At 39.1% G+C, this 14,433-nt stretch overlaps 1 long non-coding RNA gene across 1 annotated transcript; it reads right to left on the reverse strand.

Moving 5' to 3' along the window:
* Positions 1-392: 392 nt before the first annotated feature.
* LOC136791301 (uncharacterized) lies at positions 393-13,899 on the reverse strand. The gene is made up of 5 exons (XR_010832978.1): positions 9,985-13,899; positions 8,998-9,117; positions 7,963-8,110; positions 5,559-5,708; positions 393-5,471 (listed from the first exon to the last, which is right to left on the reverse strand). It is a non-coding gene; the product is annotated as an uncharacterized lncRNA (long non-coding RNA).
* Between the last annotated feature and the right edge of the window lie 534 nt (positions 13,900-14,433).

Below are 14,433 nucleotides of genomic sequence, written 5' to 3' on the forward strand. Positions count from 1 at the left end.
GGTGCACACACTAATAAAAAACTCACCAGTCCAACTCAAACACTAACCCTTTTCTAACCCTTTTAGTCCCGCTTCTTTGGCTGATGACTAGTGGTGCTGGCAGATGAGCTACCAGCATTATATTCCTGGATTGTATCCCACTGCTGAAAGTTCAACGATGCACAAAGGTTACTGCTGGATTTGCAAGGTTAATTTTCTGAATTGTGCTTAGATCACTAATGGATCTCATTTCCTTACTTTAAAAAAAAAAAAAAAAAAGAGAGAGATTTCTGTAATGCTAATATGAGTTATAATTCAGGAAGTTGATCAATATTAATTGTGTGTGACCTGGCACACATACTGCAGTGGAAAAAAGGAAAACAAATAAACAAAAAGGAACAACAGATCCCAGAACTATTAAAGACTATTAAGAACAAAGCCAGAAAGGTAGATGTTGAGATAAGAATTAATGAATTCTTACCTTCTGGCAGCAAGAAGAGGAAAACAAAGACAACTAAAGAAATAGAGAAAGCACATAGGACACACATCTACCAGAATTATAGGCTAATAGCATGACCAGAGCTAGCCAGAGGGTAACATTAAAACTAGTAAGCTAACAAAAGATTAGTTTTTAATTTATTTTCTATTCCTCTTAATATCCTCTAGGAGCATTTAAAAAAACTTCTTTGAATTGTGTTTGCTTTACAGAGTTCTGTTACTGCAAGATCCAGTACAGCTCATTCCCCACTCAGCCATGGGACACAGTGGGATTTTGCTGCATGCTAAGCCCTATTTGCCCAGCATTCATCCTGGGAAGCCTCATGTGTACAAGCAGCACAGTGTTCAATCAGGATTCCCTTCTGAAGTAGCTACGGCAGAAGCACAGCAGTGACTACTTGTACTGAGTTGCTGCTCCTACCTGAGTCTCCAGATAAGAGGAAATCTGTCTGAAGCATACAAAGCACCATGTTTTGCTGCAATAAATGCTCCGAAGTATTGCCTACAAAGTTATTGTGGTATTTGACCTACGGTCTTCAACAGCCTCATTTCAGTATCAGTGGAAAGTCAGCTATTAAGGTCTGCCTTCAAAGTGGCCGCAGACCTGAAAATCATCTCCTACAAAAATAGTACTTCTCCTCTTTGGAGAAAGAAAATACATGCAACAGAATCATTACTGTTGACTTCAAACCTCCATGTGAAGGTCAACAGATTTCTTATGGTGAACATTAATCAACTCACATTGAGACTGAACATACTCATACCCCGTTGAAGCATAATGAATGCTTAAGATCTGAGCCATCTCTGCCCTTCCCTTCGGAGAAGGGAAGGCACTCCATTGTGACGCTCCTGACTGCTTTCTCTCTGAAAAGATCCAGCTCTTCCGCCACATAATGTTTTCATGTTTATTTAAATTCTGCTCAGTTGCAGAAGTATGATGGAAAATGCTAACTGAATCACAGATGGGGGCTACGATAATAGACTGGAACTGCGTGTCCTATTCACAAAAAGGATTGTTTCGCTTGTGAAAAAGAATCTATCCAGTCCTTTTCAGGAATGCATTTCAGTTTAGCTTGTTATCATTTGCTGCCTTGCCACTTGTCATTTATCTCTTCTAAGCTTTCTCTTTTCTTATCTAACACTGAATGGGTGCTTTCCGTACATGCTTTTCTCAGCAGAGCCAGTACATGCACACAGTTCACTCCAGGAGCATCAAGAACCACTCCAGATGCACTTTACTCAGGAAAGGTCACATCAGGAGCACCTCTACAAAAAGGCGTACTTTGACTCACAAGGATCTAACGCTTCATTTGGCTCCAAGAATTCTTGGCTGCCTTCTGTAACTTTTTCATAAGCCCTGAACTATAAATCCTCTGAATAAGACTGGGAGTTCATTGCTGGTTACCACAGTGCCCAGAACAACAGCGCCTTCATCTCTACCTGCGAGCCTCTGTTATGTAAATAGTCTTCCTTGCTTTCTGTTATGAGAAAGTCTCCAGCAATACTAAAAAGCTAAGCAATGACCCTTCTGGAGCCAGTACTGGCTTTGAACCAGGAGACAGTCTAAAGTCAATTCAGTATTTGTTTATACCAGAGCAAAGGCAGAAGGCAATTTCCCTGCAATAGATTTTGTTTGGGAAAAAAAGTTTTGCAAAGAAGTTTTGCAACAGATACTCGGTGTTGTGTTTTCTTTTTTTCTCCTGTCTTTTATAAAAACATTTATATTCTGTAGTTCCAGTATACGATAAAATGTAAGTAAGTTTGTTTGCTTCCAAGCCTACAGCGGCAGCAGCACCTTCAGTGCCTGCCCCTTTTCTCAGCTCCTCCAACAAGAGAGGGTCCCTACAGGCAGAGCTGTTCCTGCAGGGACACAGCAAGTGAGGCAGACTGGACCACCAATTCACATGGAAAGACAAGCGGCCCTGGAAAGGATATAAATGGGGGAATTGTGCTGCTGTATCTCTCATGAGCCCTTACAGCAGGTTATTTACTCAGACTCTTTACAAACAAACCCTCCTAAGACATTAAAAGCCACTTCTACACATCCTTACCACAACAACACTTCAGAGGTAACGAGTGCAGCAAACACAAAAAACCCCACCCACTCAACGTACCTCCCTAAATTAAACTTTTTTATTCGACCTACTCTGCTTACTCCACGTATCTGTTGTGTTACAAGCTACAGCATGGCATATGCAAGTACATTAAATACCAAGTCAGGGAATAAGCTTGGCCATATATTTTAAGTTCTGCATATAACTTACACTTTATAACTAATCTATTTCTCCTTTCCCTCCTGGTACACAACTTTTAATTGTGGTCTCCTTAGGCCTCATAAAATGCATACCTTAACCTTGCATAAAGACTTTGATTGGAGTCCAAATTACTAAACTTAGTTGTTACAAAAACAACTAATTGTTAAGCAGGTGCTAACAAGCCATTTTTGTACAGCCCAGAAAGCATATGTGCTTGCAGGGTAATGTCAGACAGTCTAGTCACATAAAAAGTGACGGGAAGTCAGTGAAATCTAGACCCAAATCACCCTCAGTTCCCAGAGATCTCACAGCCCTTGGAGATCCCAAAGTACATGGAGCTGAGATACCTTCTCCAATTCTCTGTTTCCCATCTTACTAAATATCTCTAGAAAAGTAACTCCATGCCTGATGAAGATGCAACTAATCTGTTCCTTGAAGGATACTGAAATTTTGAAGTATGAAATCAGAGCATCACCTTTCCTGAATAATTATCAAGAAAAACAAAGCATGCTTACTCCAAACTAGCCATTACTCATTATTGAAGACCAAAATTCAAGTTGTTGCTCCAAATCACGTGCATAAATTTTCATCTCCACACCCTATGCACATTCGATGATAAATATTTTGGCAAAAAACTTTCCCAAGTTTTATTTAGCAGAGTACTAAGGTCAGGATACAAATCTCTTGCTTTCCACTTGGAAGACAATATTCCCAGGATATGTATGTTGCAAAGGAATGACTTGCACAGAAGCATCTTCAGTAGAAAGGGAGAAAAAATAAAGTAGAAGTAGAGCTTCTAGGTGTCACTGGAGGGGATGCATTAGCAGGGCAAAGAGTACAGCTTCAAATATATCATTTCCCTGGAGCTTTAACTTCAAATTGAAGCCAGACACAAACCAATCTTTCATCTTAGAAGTAGAAATACTGCATCTCATGCTGTTTACCAATGTGGAATTTTCACCAAGACCACAAATAGTGAAGCCTGTTCCATTCCCAGTGGACGTTAAAGGACTTTAGTTGAGTTTCTATGAGATACACATGCTCATCTCATTTACTGCCTCTACTGAAGTTGAAAAGACTTCCCAGCACAGAAAACACAAGGGTTTTGTTCACAAGAAAAAAGGTTTTTTTCCACATGCCCTACACTGTAAGTCAGACTTTCAGGGCTGTGCAGGGCAGCCTGCCTTATTACTATCCATGCCGCTTGGTAAGAAAAGCATTTGTCAAGAGTAATAGTCACCCACTACTCTCCAGAATTATCACGGAATTCACTTAAAATAGAGCCAATAGAGCCATTCAGTCCTGCTGTGCTCCAGCTCCATTATTTTGTTTAAGCATTCTGTACCAGATGAAATTTCTAGGTTGATTTAAGATATCGCCACAACAGTAATGAAGTTATGAGGTGTAAAATATGAATAACAATAGTGATGTCCACACTAAAAGGAAATATATTTACAACATCAAGGCCAAACTAAGGTGGAAGGTACTGTTCTAAGTTCATGCACAGGAACATCCAACTTGAGATATGGGATTGCTTAAATCTCAGTATTTGCCTCAAAAGCCTGTACTACTCTTCAACAAGGTGAAAACATTCTGCATTTCACATCAGTTATCACGTATTACATGGAAATATTATGTAATTCTTTCAAAAAATTATTTGGGGTTCATTTCTGTCTCTGTAGGAAAGATAAAAGTTCTTAAATCAATGAGAAACAAGTATTGTCTTCAGAGAGTAAGCAAACTCAAAAGTTCTACAGTAAGGAAGTGCTCTTCATTTATTCATGTTTCTTCTGAAGAAAAATTACAGTCCTGATCTCAGGTGTTGCGTATTTAAAAGGGAAATATTTGTGCACAAAACCAAACAAAAAAACAATTTCCTCATTTTTTACCTGCAGTCTTCCCCCCTCCCCTTCCACCTCACAAGTATAAAGCTTTGTCATGATTAGCCTTTCCTAGGGCAGACAAGAGCATGGGATTTCATCCAATGAGCAGAAGATAAAAGCAGTGTATGACCTTCCCATGAAGCCAACAGGATGCACTGGAATAACCATGACTTCCTGAACTATAAAGCAACTGAATTTCAGACTTCGATGAGTAGCAAAATTAAGAAATCAGCTTTGGATTATAAAGCAAGAAAGCTTCATTTGCAACACTTTTCTTTGAGGAAATGTTAATCTGACATTTGTAATATCTCGAAGTAGAAATATTTTGCAAGAATGTTCATACACCCCAAATCTAAGTATTTAGCTGCATGAAATTAATGCAAAAATTCAGATAGCAGCTTTTCTTTATTCCCCGCCAATAAATCAACAGAGACAGCTGAGGTACAAGAAGTAAAAATCAAAACTTCACGTAAGTATTACAAACCTTATTACCTGGAAGGAATGTTCACTCCTGGCGTGTGGAAGAAACATCTTTCAGAAGGAGATGGTTTTTGAGCTTAAGCTGTTCTAACATTTTGCATTACAGACTTGCAACCACTGCTGCTATATATATTTCCAAATCTTACCCAATAGGAACAGGGAACTTAAGCTTTACAAAAACTCTGGGTGAAGATCAGGCTTATAACTGATAGCACACAAAGAGTGCCATTATCTCTGCTGTGACACTTAGTTCCTCTTACAAGGGAACCTCTGGTGAAACATAAGAAATAATCGCTTTTGATCATTACGAAAAAAGTAACAAGACAAAAGGGGAAAGAGGGGGTGGCAGCAGGAAGTTTCCATCTCCAATTTATGCCTGTGATAAGGAGAACAACGCAAGGAGACCAGCTTTAATCATTTCTCCTGATTTGGTAGGAAGCAGGAATGAAGGAACTCACCATACCAGCTTGAAGATCCAGCATCTCATTTGGGATGCAAAAGAGCAACGCAGACTGGAGTTTCCTCAAAGTTTCATTAGCTCTTAAATCCTTGTAGCAAGGTCTAATCTGAGTAGACTGATATCTCAAAAACAGTCACTGCTTCTTCAGGGAATCTGTCAGAGGAACATAGGCAGCTTTTTCAAACAGCAGTTTAAGAAGGTGGAAAAGAAAAGAAGTCCTCACATGGTAGCAGTAACATCAACCTAAGAACATCCCCCCTGAAGTCATGACTTTGGTCTGTTAGGCAACTGAAGCATGCAAATGAAAACGGTAGCAAACAAAAAATATTAAAAAAAACAAAGTACTATTCTCAGTTGGCCTAAAAACTGTACAAGTTGGCAGTGTATACTAGTGGCAGCATGCCCAAACAGTGAGGGACAAGGTTATGGCCTCAGTCCCTGAGTGCTTGCCAACATCTGGCAGCAGATGCTAAGGGAACACACACTTCCCATTACACCAGCAGCTAGAGGATACATTAGATAGCATCCTGGTCCCAGCACGATCAAGCATTAGCACAATACGCTTCTGATCAACACTGTCATAGCATAGAGGGGGCAAAGCATCTTTTCAGAACACCTCTCTCTAGCTCCTGCATTTAAATACATTTCAACTGATTATGGACTACAGTAGCATTTGAAATATCATTTCTTCTTATTCCTCTCTATATATCTTACTATGTCGTTCTTTTTTCCTACACACGTAAGAATCTGAATCAGATAAAATGCAGTACATTAACTTCAGAATGCCAAACACAGCACATTGTTGTTCCTCTGACATTCTTTTCTGACTGAATTTATAGAGCAATTATGATGATTTGGTAGAATCAAGTCCTAGGACTCAAACATAAAGAAACAAGCCCGTAACAGCTAAGCTAAGGGGTCGCTTTCTTAGCTTTCTCTGTCACTTACTGCAGGAACCAGCATTCCTATGAATACTGGAATTGCTTTATTGTTTGCAACATGCATCACCACCACCTTTCCTATCTGATTTTAAAAAAAAAAAAAAAAAGCACAAGGACAACCAGATTTACAGAGGCACGAAGATGCAGATGCCTATGCACCTAACTCCCACAGACACTCAGACTACAAATAAACACCCAAGAAAGAAGACAGAAAATATTACAACTACACAGAGATGAGCTGAAGTTAACAAGCACTTGAATTATCCTGAGACACACAGCAATCAAAGCCTTGACTTAGTTCTACACTCCATGGTTTAGACATATATCCAAACGTGACTGAAAAGAATGAAGTAATTGTAAAGATGTATTTTATATCATTCTAATTTACAAGAACACTTGACACTTGAAAAGAGTAAGTTTCATTAACAGTTTGCTTGGCATCTAACAAAGACTAGTCTATTGAGCAGATGTCTTTTTTTTCTGTTCATTTTCATAACAGAATAAAAGGCAGAAAAAGTACTATTATTGAGCAATGTCTATAAAAGTAAAGCACATTTATAAACATATGAACAATATGAAGCTGGCAATTCTCAAAAATATATTTGCAGAAGTTACAGATGAAGAGCATCAAAACAGAAATTGCTGATAGGTAGTCAAAAAAGAGAAGAGAAAATGACAGATAATCTACTCCAGCCCCTATTCCAGGACACGCCTGCACCAAGGTGACATAGTCTGGCTAATATTGCTTGAAAATAACAGACTGAGGATAAAGTCTGCATACTCTGCCTGGCAATCTCTGCTAGTACTTCATCATCTACAGCTTCAATATTTGTTCTGAACGCTTGCCTATATTTCCCGTGCTAAAATACACACCAACTTCACATTCACTGAACAGAGTATTTCTTTCTTATCTGCAGCGTTCCTGTGTGAGTCTGAAGACTGCTACAGTCCTTTAGTCAGCCACCACGACCGATTCAAAAAAATGCAATGCCATGGCACTGGAGTCATTGCCAGCTTGCGCAGTATTTTGAAAAAGGACTAAGTCACATTCGCCCAGCTTCTACACTCCTCCCTAGGCATCTACTGCAGGCCACCATTAGAGTTCACTGGACAAAGCTGTGACCCATTACAGCTCTTCTAAACTACATCTTCTCTTCTCTAGACTGGACAACTCGGTCACTTCTGTAAGGAAATGCTGCTCACGTTTCCAGCAGTTTTCACAATTGTTTTGATCTCTTCTGGAGGGAAAAAAGAAAAAAAAAAGAAAAAAAAAAACCATACCACAACCTGATTCATGTTCTTCTTAAGGCACATCTATGGCTAGCTACAGTAGCTATTAGTCGTACCAATGCTAAGTAAAGAAAATAGTTTCTCTAGGTCTTACAGGCAATACTCCTATTACATTATATCTTAGCACTATGGTTCTCTTTTTTCTTAACAAAGTGACATTACTGACTCTTATTTACCCTATCTCTATTCTGTAGAACTTTTCCCGATCTTTCTTATCTTGTATTTCTGCACGTTATTCTTCCTGCCTCAGCCTGGTATGTTGCAGGTGTCTCTTCTGACTTATCCTAAATGATTTCTCGATATTGGAAATATTGTTTTGGATTCCTGTGGGGGAAAAGTGACAAAGCCTGTAACATTCCAAAAAAAATGATGACATGTTTTAGGAGTAGAGTCAGGAAGCCAAACACCTCCATTCCTCCTACTTGGACATCTTTCCTGAGACGAAAGGAGTAACACAACTTTCCTAATTTCCTATCATCTTCTGGGGACCACACTGCATGTCACAAAATGGAATCTTTTAGGATTTCAGCTCCCAGGAGACAGACTGAAAAGAATGGTGCATTGCCTATGCAGTAAAGATTTTTAAACCCAATTCATATACTTCAACACATCCAAACACTTTTTGTCAATTCAGTAAAGTAAGGTGTTTTTGGCTAAATGAAACATGCATCCACATTTTCCCATCAGAGAATTTTAGCTTTTCTGTTAGAAGTCATTCCTATCAGGCTTTAAACAGTGCTGCACGCAACAGAAATGTGATGGGAGGAAAATATCAGCGTGGGGAATATAGGTGGGGAAATAGTGAAGAACACAAGAGCAACTTGACCAGAGGTGTGAAATAAACATACCCTGTCATCCATGGATAAACTCCCAGAGGATTTTTCCTGGTATAATTACTATTTGGCAACTATCAAAGTTGTCACCTATGTATTTACTAATTTAGTAGGCGTTACTTTGGTTTTCAACACTCTTATTTTGAAGTCCAGAATAATGTAGTAGAACAACAGTTTTCTATGAGTACATCTTTTGTTACAAGAACTTTGATTGCTAAAAAAAAAAGAAAGAAAACAGGAAAAAAAAAATCAATAAAGCCTATTTTTCTGAACACATCAATTTTGAATTAGTTACACTAAATTTCTTTATTTTAGATATGCTGTAATTGTTATTTCCAAGATCTTACCATTTTTTCTCAGTCAACAGCCCCCTCTTACCTTTTATCACATACAAGAGGGAGTGAGGAGTAATCTGCAGCAATGACAAGGAAGTACAAACATCAGGAAACTACTGGAACAGCCTGCATCCCTCAGAGTTTGCTGAAGCTTGAGCCACATCTGAAAATTCAAGTTGAAAGTAAAGCATATTTAAATCTCTTTAGCTGTATCCCCAACAATTCGCTGACTGGCCTCAGATCTCATCTGTTTACTTAGCTTTAAAAAGTACACTGAAGTAAAGCTCCTCGAAGTACGTATTGATCCCTTGCTTTCAAGCATCTCTGTTCTGAAAGCCATACTTTGCAAGCTGTGATCTGCCAGCTATTTTCAGAACTATTACCAACTATATCACCAAGATAAGAAAGTTTCTAAAAGAGCATTGTAATTGTGCTATTGAGCACAACAGTTAGTAACTATTTCCTGACAGACTTTTTGAAGTCAGTTATTTTATCAGAGGTACTTTGCATTCCATACTTTCCCGCATGCTAATTTAGAATATAAATTCTTCTCAGCTGCATCTCATTACCACACAAAATAAGCAGATCACTCCTCTATCACAATTACTCAAGTTCATCCTCCCCTTCCATTACCTTCAGTGACAAACTGACAGAGAACTTAAATCTTGCTAGCTTTTATTGTGCCAACAGTACAATAAGTAAACCAAGAACAGGTCTCCCAAAAGGCCCTGAGGGACTGCGAGAGGTACAATCCCCTCCAGTTTTATGGAGCTGCTGCCTATTTCTTTTAGGCTCCTTGAAAAAAAATCTCATTAATGCCCTTAACAAATGTTTAATCTCTTCATTCAGAGTAGTAATTCTCCAATAGGTTTTGATTAACAACAGATTAAATTATGCTTACGCCACATGTAGTTTAAAAAAAAAGTTATCTAAAATTATAATTATAAAATTGCATCTGTATTTTATATATATAACATATATATATATATATATTCATACAAATAACATAAATACAGCATTGGTAACCTACCAGATTGAAAACCGGAGCTATAAATCAGGATTAGCCCCCGGTGCACAGAGCCAGCTCACCAAGAAGGCCAGCGGCCCTGGAGCGCCCTCCCTCGGCCACCACAACCTTCCCGCCCGCCGCCATCTTTGCGAACGACAATAGCTTCTCACCCGCTGCCTCCGGGCAGCAAATGGCGGTGCTGAGGAACCAGGCCGGGCTGGCGCCATGGGGCCGCAGGCCGAGTACCGACAGAGGACGGACAAACACTGCCCGTGTGTTACAGCCGCCCGCGGCATCGACTCTCCCCTCCTGGGAAGGGGCGACATGGCCACTGCCTCTCAGGGATCTGCCATTTGCCTTCCTCCTCCACCTCAGCAAGGCTGTCCCACCCCTCGCTGTGCTCTGTGTGCAGTTTGACCCAAAATATTTTGGGGCTTCCAATATAGCAGATCAATGTAGCAAAGCACTGAAGTCCACAAAGATTGCTCACTTCCATAAAACTACGCATTGATCATTTAGAAGAGGAAAGATGATAACAGAACTGACAAATCCCTCAATTATACAGTTTAGTATGCACCTACATGCACACTTAAATTTGTCTCTTGACTTCCTATCTTTTATTTAAAATAAGATCTTCAAATATTTACATAATACCAGAATAAAACTGGCTTTTTTTATTATTATTTTTTTTTGATCTGCAATGCTACGACTTCAAGACAGAGGGGTTTTAGGATCTTGTATAGCACTATTCAATTTCTGAATTATTTCTCAGTGGAGTTCTGCTTTTGAATTTGTCATAGGTGTGTGGCTGTTTTTAAAGTCACCTAATATTACTCTCCACAAGTAGAAGTGTCACAGTCTATAGAAAAAACGTCATCTGAAACAAAGAACATTGTCTAAGCCTATGCTATGCACTAACAACTGATAACAAGATTCTTTAATAGAATTCCATAATATGCCATTATAATTTGATAGGCAGGTACCACCAACAAGCATATGACCAAAACAGTTTCCAGGTATATGCTGACTTCCTCTGTAACACATCCAATCTGTCATTGTATCAGTATTTTGGAAAGACTGGACCTTCTCTAACTCCACTTCAGACTAGATTTTTTTCTATTGGGAAATTCTAAATGTCCCGTCATTGTATTCCACCTAAACATCATTTTATATAATTTCATCATTCCATTTTGTGTCAAAATATACCTCTTTCCTCACTTTCAATGCTAATATTTAACTTCTTTCCTTTTCTTTTCTTGTTGCTACTCACCTCCATTGAAGTAAGTCATGGTTAAACAGTGTGAAGAAATTGCATCTTTGCTTGGTAGTTGGAGATAATTTGGTACACTTCCAAAGCATGGAAACAGAAGAGGAGGAAAGATTTCTCAACTGCCAGAGGAACATAACATCACTATTTAATTGCATTTAATTAATACTACATGCTCCCAAGCTGACACTAGCAAGCAGTCAGTATTTTTCATTACGTTAACAGTGTATTGATCTCCTCGCTCCTGCCAACTGCCCAGGTCATCCTAACACTAAACACATGATGGCCGTCACTCCACAGTCTCCTTATGGGTCTTTCACCAGTAAACTCTCAGTAGAAATACTATGTTAGTTTGTTTTCTGTATTGGATATGATTGAACCTTGCTCTCATTTAAAACTGGGTACTTCTAAATTGTATTTATTTCATTTTAAATCTGGAAATAGATGTGCTTATTTGCAATCTACCTCCTTTCAACTGGAAAAAGTCCCATCAGCTTAAAGCTAGGGTAAACAAGGTCAAGTGCATAGAAAACCAAACAAGTGTGATTATTTACAAATATGAATATTATCACAGCACTGAAAGCATCCTTAACAGTACAACTCCCACATCAGTTTCAACGTGACTATTACCCAACAATACATATCCTCATCTGAATGATTTAGAAGCAAAACTCCATGAATTCGGCATTACTCTTACTGGCGCATTATGGTACATGTTAAAAAATTGTTCATTTTATGCATGCAGCTACTTAAAGAACCAGAAGGTTGGTTTCTCATTCCAAGATTCACCTTAGTTTGCTTTCACATACACATCTGCACTTCTCAACTTAATGAACCACAGCTGTGTAAATACTTGAGACTGAGAAAATACTTGAGACAGAGAAAACCACAGAATCACCAGAGAAACAATCAGAAACCTGTGTGTTTCTGTTTCTTCCCCACTCTCAACATATTTGAACAGTTACTCAAAAAGAAATTTCAGTTTCTGGATTCTTTTAAAGTTCTACAATGTGAACGTCCCTTTTCTTCCCTGGTTATTGTCACTTATGAATACAAGATTTATAAACTGAAAGAAAGCTATCACGTGAAAACACTTCCTCTATTTAGTCCTGCCCCAAGAGGATCAGCAGGCATTTAAGTTAAACAGCTTCCTTGGAGCATCCCTCGTAGTCAGATGCCCACAAAAGACAGACAGTCCTTTCAATCCATGCAGTCTCAGCTTTTATGTCCTCCTCTCTGGCTTCTTCACAAACAGGAGCAGAAGAAAATACTCTTTTCACTTAGACGCAGGAGAAACCAGCTGCTACTTGCATGCGAAATTGTTCATTTGCTAGAAAATGTCGGTATTTGTGTCTTAAACCACTTGCCACCTAGACCTTCCGTTTATCACCTAGACTCTTACTATTCAGTTCTTGCTTTCTCTATTGCCTTCCCCCAGCCTTCATTTCCTTGGTTTTCCAGGCACTCATCTTCCCAGATGACAAAGCTAAACTATTTGCAATATATTTCACATACCTCATCATTCACCCTTCACAGGAAGGAGGCCAAGTCTAATTAAAGAGAGTGATGGAGGGACACGTAGGGGATGAGAGCCATGTAAGCCTTCTGAATGGCCCAGATTAGTGCACCCTTTTTGGTGCTTTTCCTCAGTAGCACTGCGAATGAAAGAGCTTGTTGCCATTGTAGAAAGCTCTAAAATATCCACCCTGATACAAGGAGAGGCTTCTGCTACGCTGGGTGTGTTGGCACAGCTGGCTGCAGCTGCTGAAAGGAACAGTAACACTCAGTAGAGGACTAGAGTTACTTATCTAATTCAATGCTGAGAAGGCTTAAGAAAGAAAAAAGACATCTAGAAGCCCGCAGTAGTGATGTACTAAGCCATAAGGAAGAAAAAAAAATAGCAGCAGCAGCAGAGAACTGAGCTAAATAACTATGAGGTATTTCCCTTTTATGTTCATTTTTGTGTATGTCCTCAAGGAAGGACAACTACTACCAGCTACTGGAAAAACTGAGAAATGTACGGGTACCAGCTTTTAGGCAAGGGATATAGAGTCTCTCATCTATCCTGTTTACCTAAAAACTGAAAGAAAAGAAAGTGCAGTCTGCACTGATGAGGCAACATTGGCCGCATTGGGGATGCACTTCCATGATGCTGGTGCTCACAGAAGCTGAGAGGAGGAAGGGCTGGCTCCTTGAGAAGGATAGTTGATTAGAGCAAACTGTCATGGAAAGCAGTCTGCATTTCCTGGGGTTTCTCAGCACTTCACTTGTTCTGCATTAACTGTTTCAAGCATGCATTGATGAGAAACCACATCATTCTAAGGCTCAGAGGAGAGACAGTTAGGTTCTCTGAAGTCACACTATCCAGTTTCTGAATCTATAAATTTTACATTTTCTGAGGCTTTTCCTTTCCGCACACATGAGGGCTTGAAACTAAGAAACAGAACTTTCAAAACGACACATTATCAGCACAAAAAAATGTAGCTCTTTAGGTTATCAAAAGTTCCCAAGAACAGGTGCATACAATATTTTGGGAGTTACTAACACTTCACTGCACAGCTGAACAGTTGTGAATAGGTGGAGAAAGGAAGAAAGTATTCCCAGATGAGAGAAGAAGAAAAGGTGAGAGGAAAGAACTGAGGCTTTCAGACAAGAGGAAAAAAAAAAAAAAAAAAAAGAGTACTCTTCACTATCATCTAATTAGGTCTTGGGGAAAATCAGTAACGAATTCAAGGTATCAGTGCAAGCTGGAGGCAGGCAAAAAGTGATTTGGTAGGATGATGGCGAATCGGAGTATTTGTGCTTCCCGACTGGCAACTTACTTGCTTACTAAAAAGCCATGTGTTCAAGTGGAGCATTTTTTCTCCAGTCTTGTGTGATTACTCCACTCTGGGAAACAGCTGTGCACTTGGGCCATAGAAACTTTCTGTGTTCTGAGCAGCCAATACTACTCCATTTCAGTAAAACAGTAGTTTCCGTACCTGCAGTATATTTGTACTTCAAACATATAATACACTCTTTGGAGTCTATTTAAAATGTTTTCACGGTTCTACTGAATATCTATGGTAATCCTTTTGCAATGACTTAATGACTGCTCATCAATATTTGTGGCATGCCAGGGCAACATTTTATTTCTGCAGTAAATTCGTATGGATGCTTGTTTTTCTTCCATGTACTTCACTACTGAATAATTATGCCTTAAG

Source organism: Anser cygnoides, chromosome 7 (assembly GCF_040182565.1).
Source record: "Anser cygnoides isolate HZ-2024a breed goose chromosome 7, Taihu_goose_T2T_genome, whole genome shotgun sequence".
Taxonomy (NCBI): Eukaryota; Metazoa; Chordata; class Aves; order Anseriformes; family Anatidae; genus Anser; species Anser cygnoides.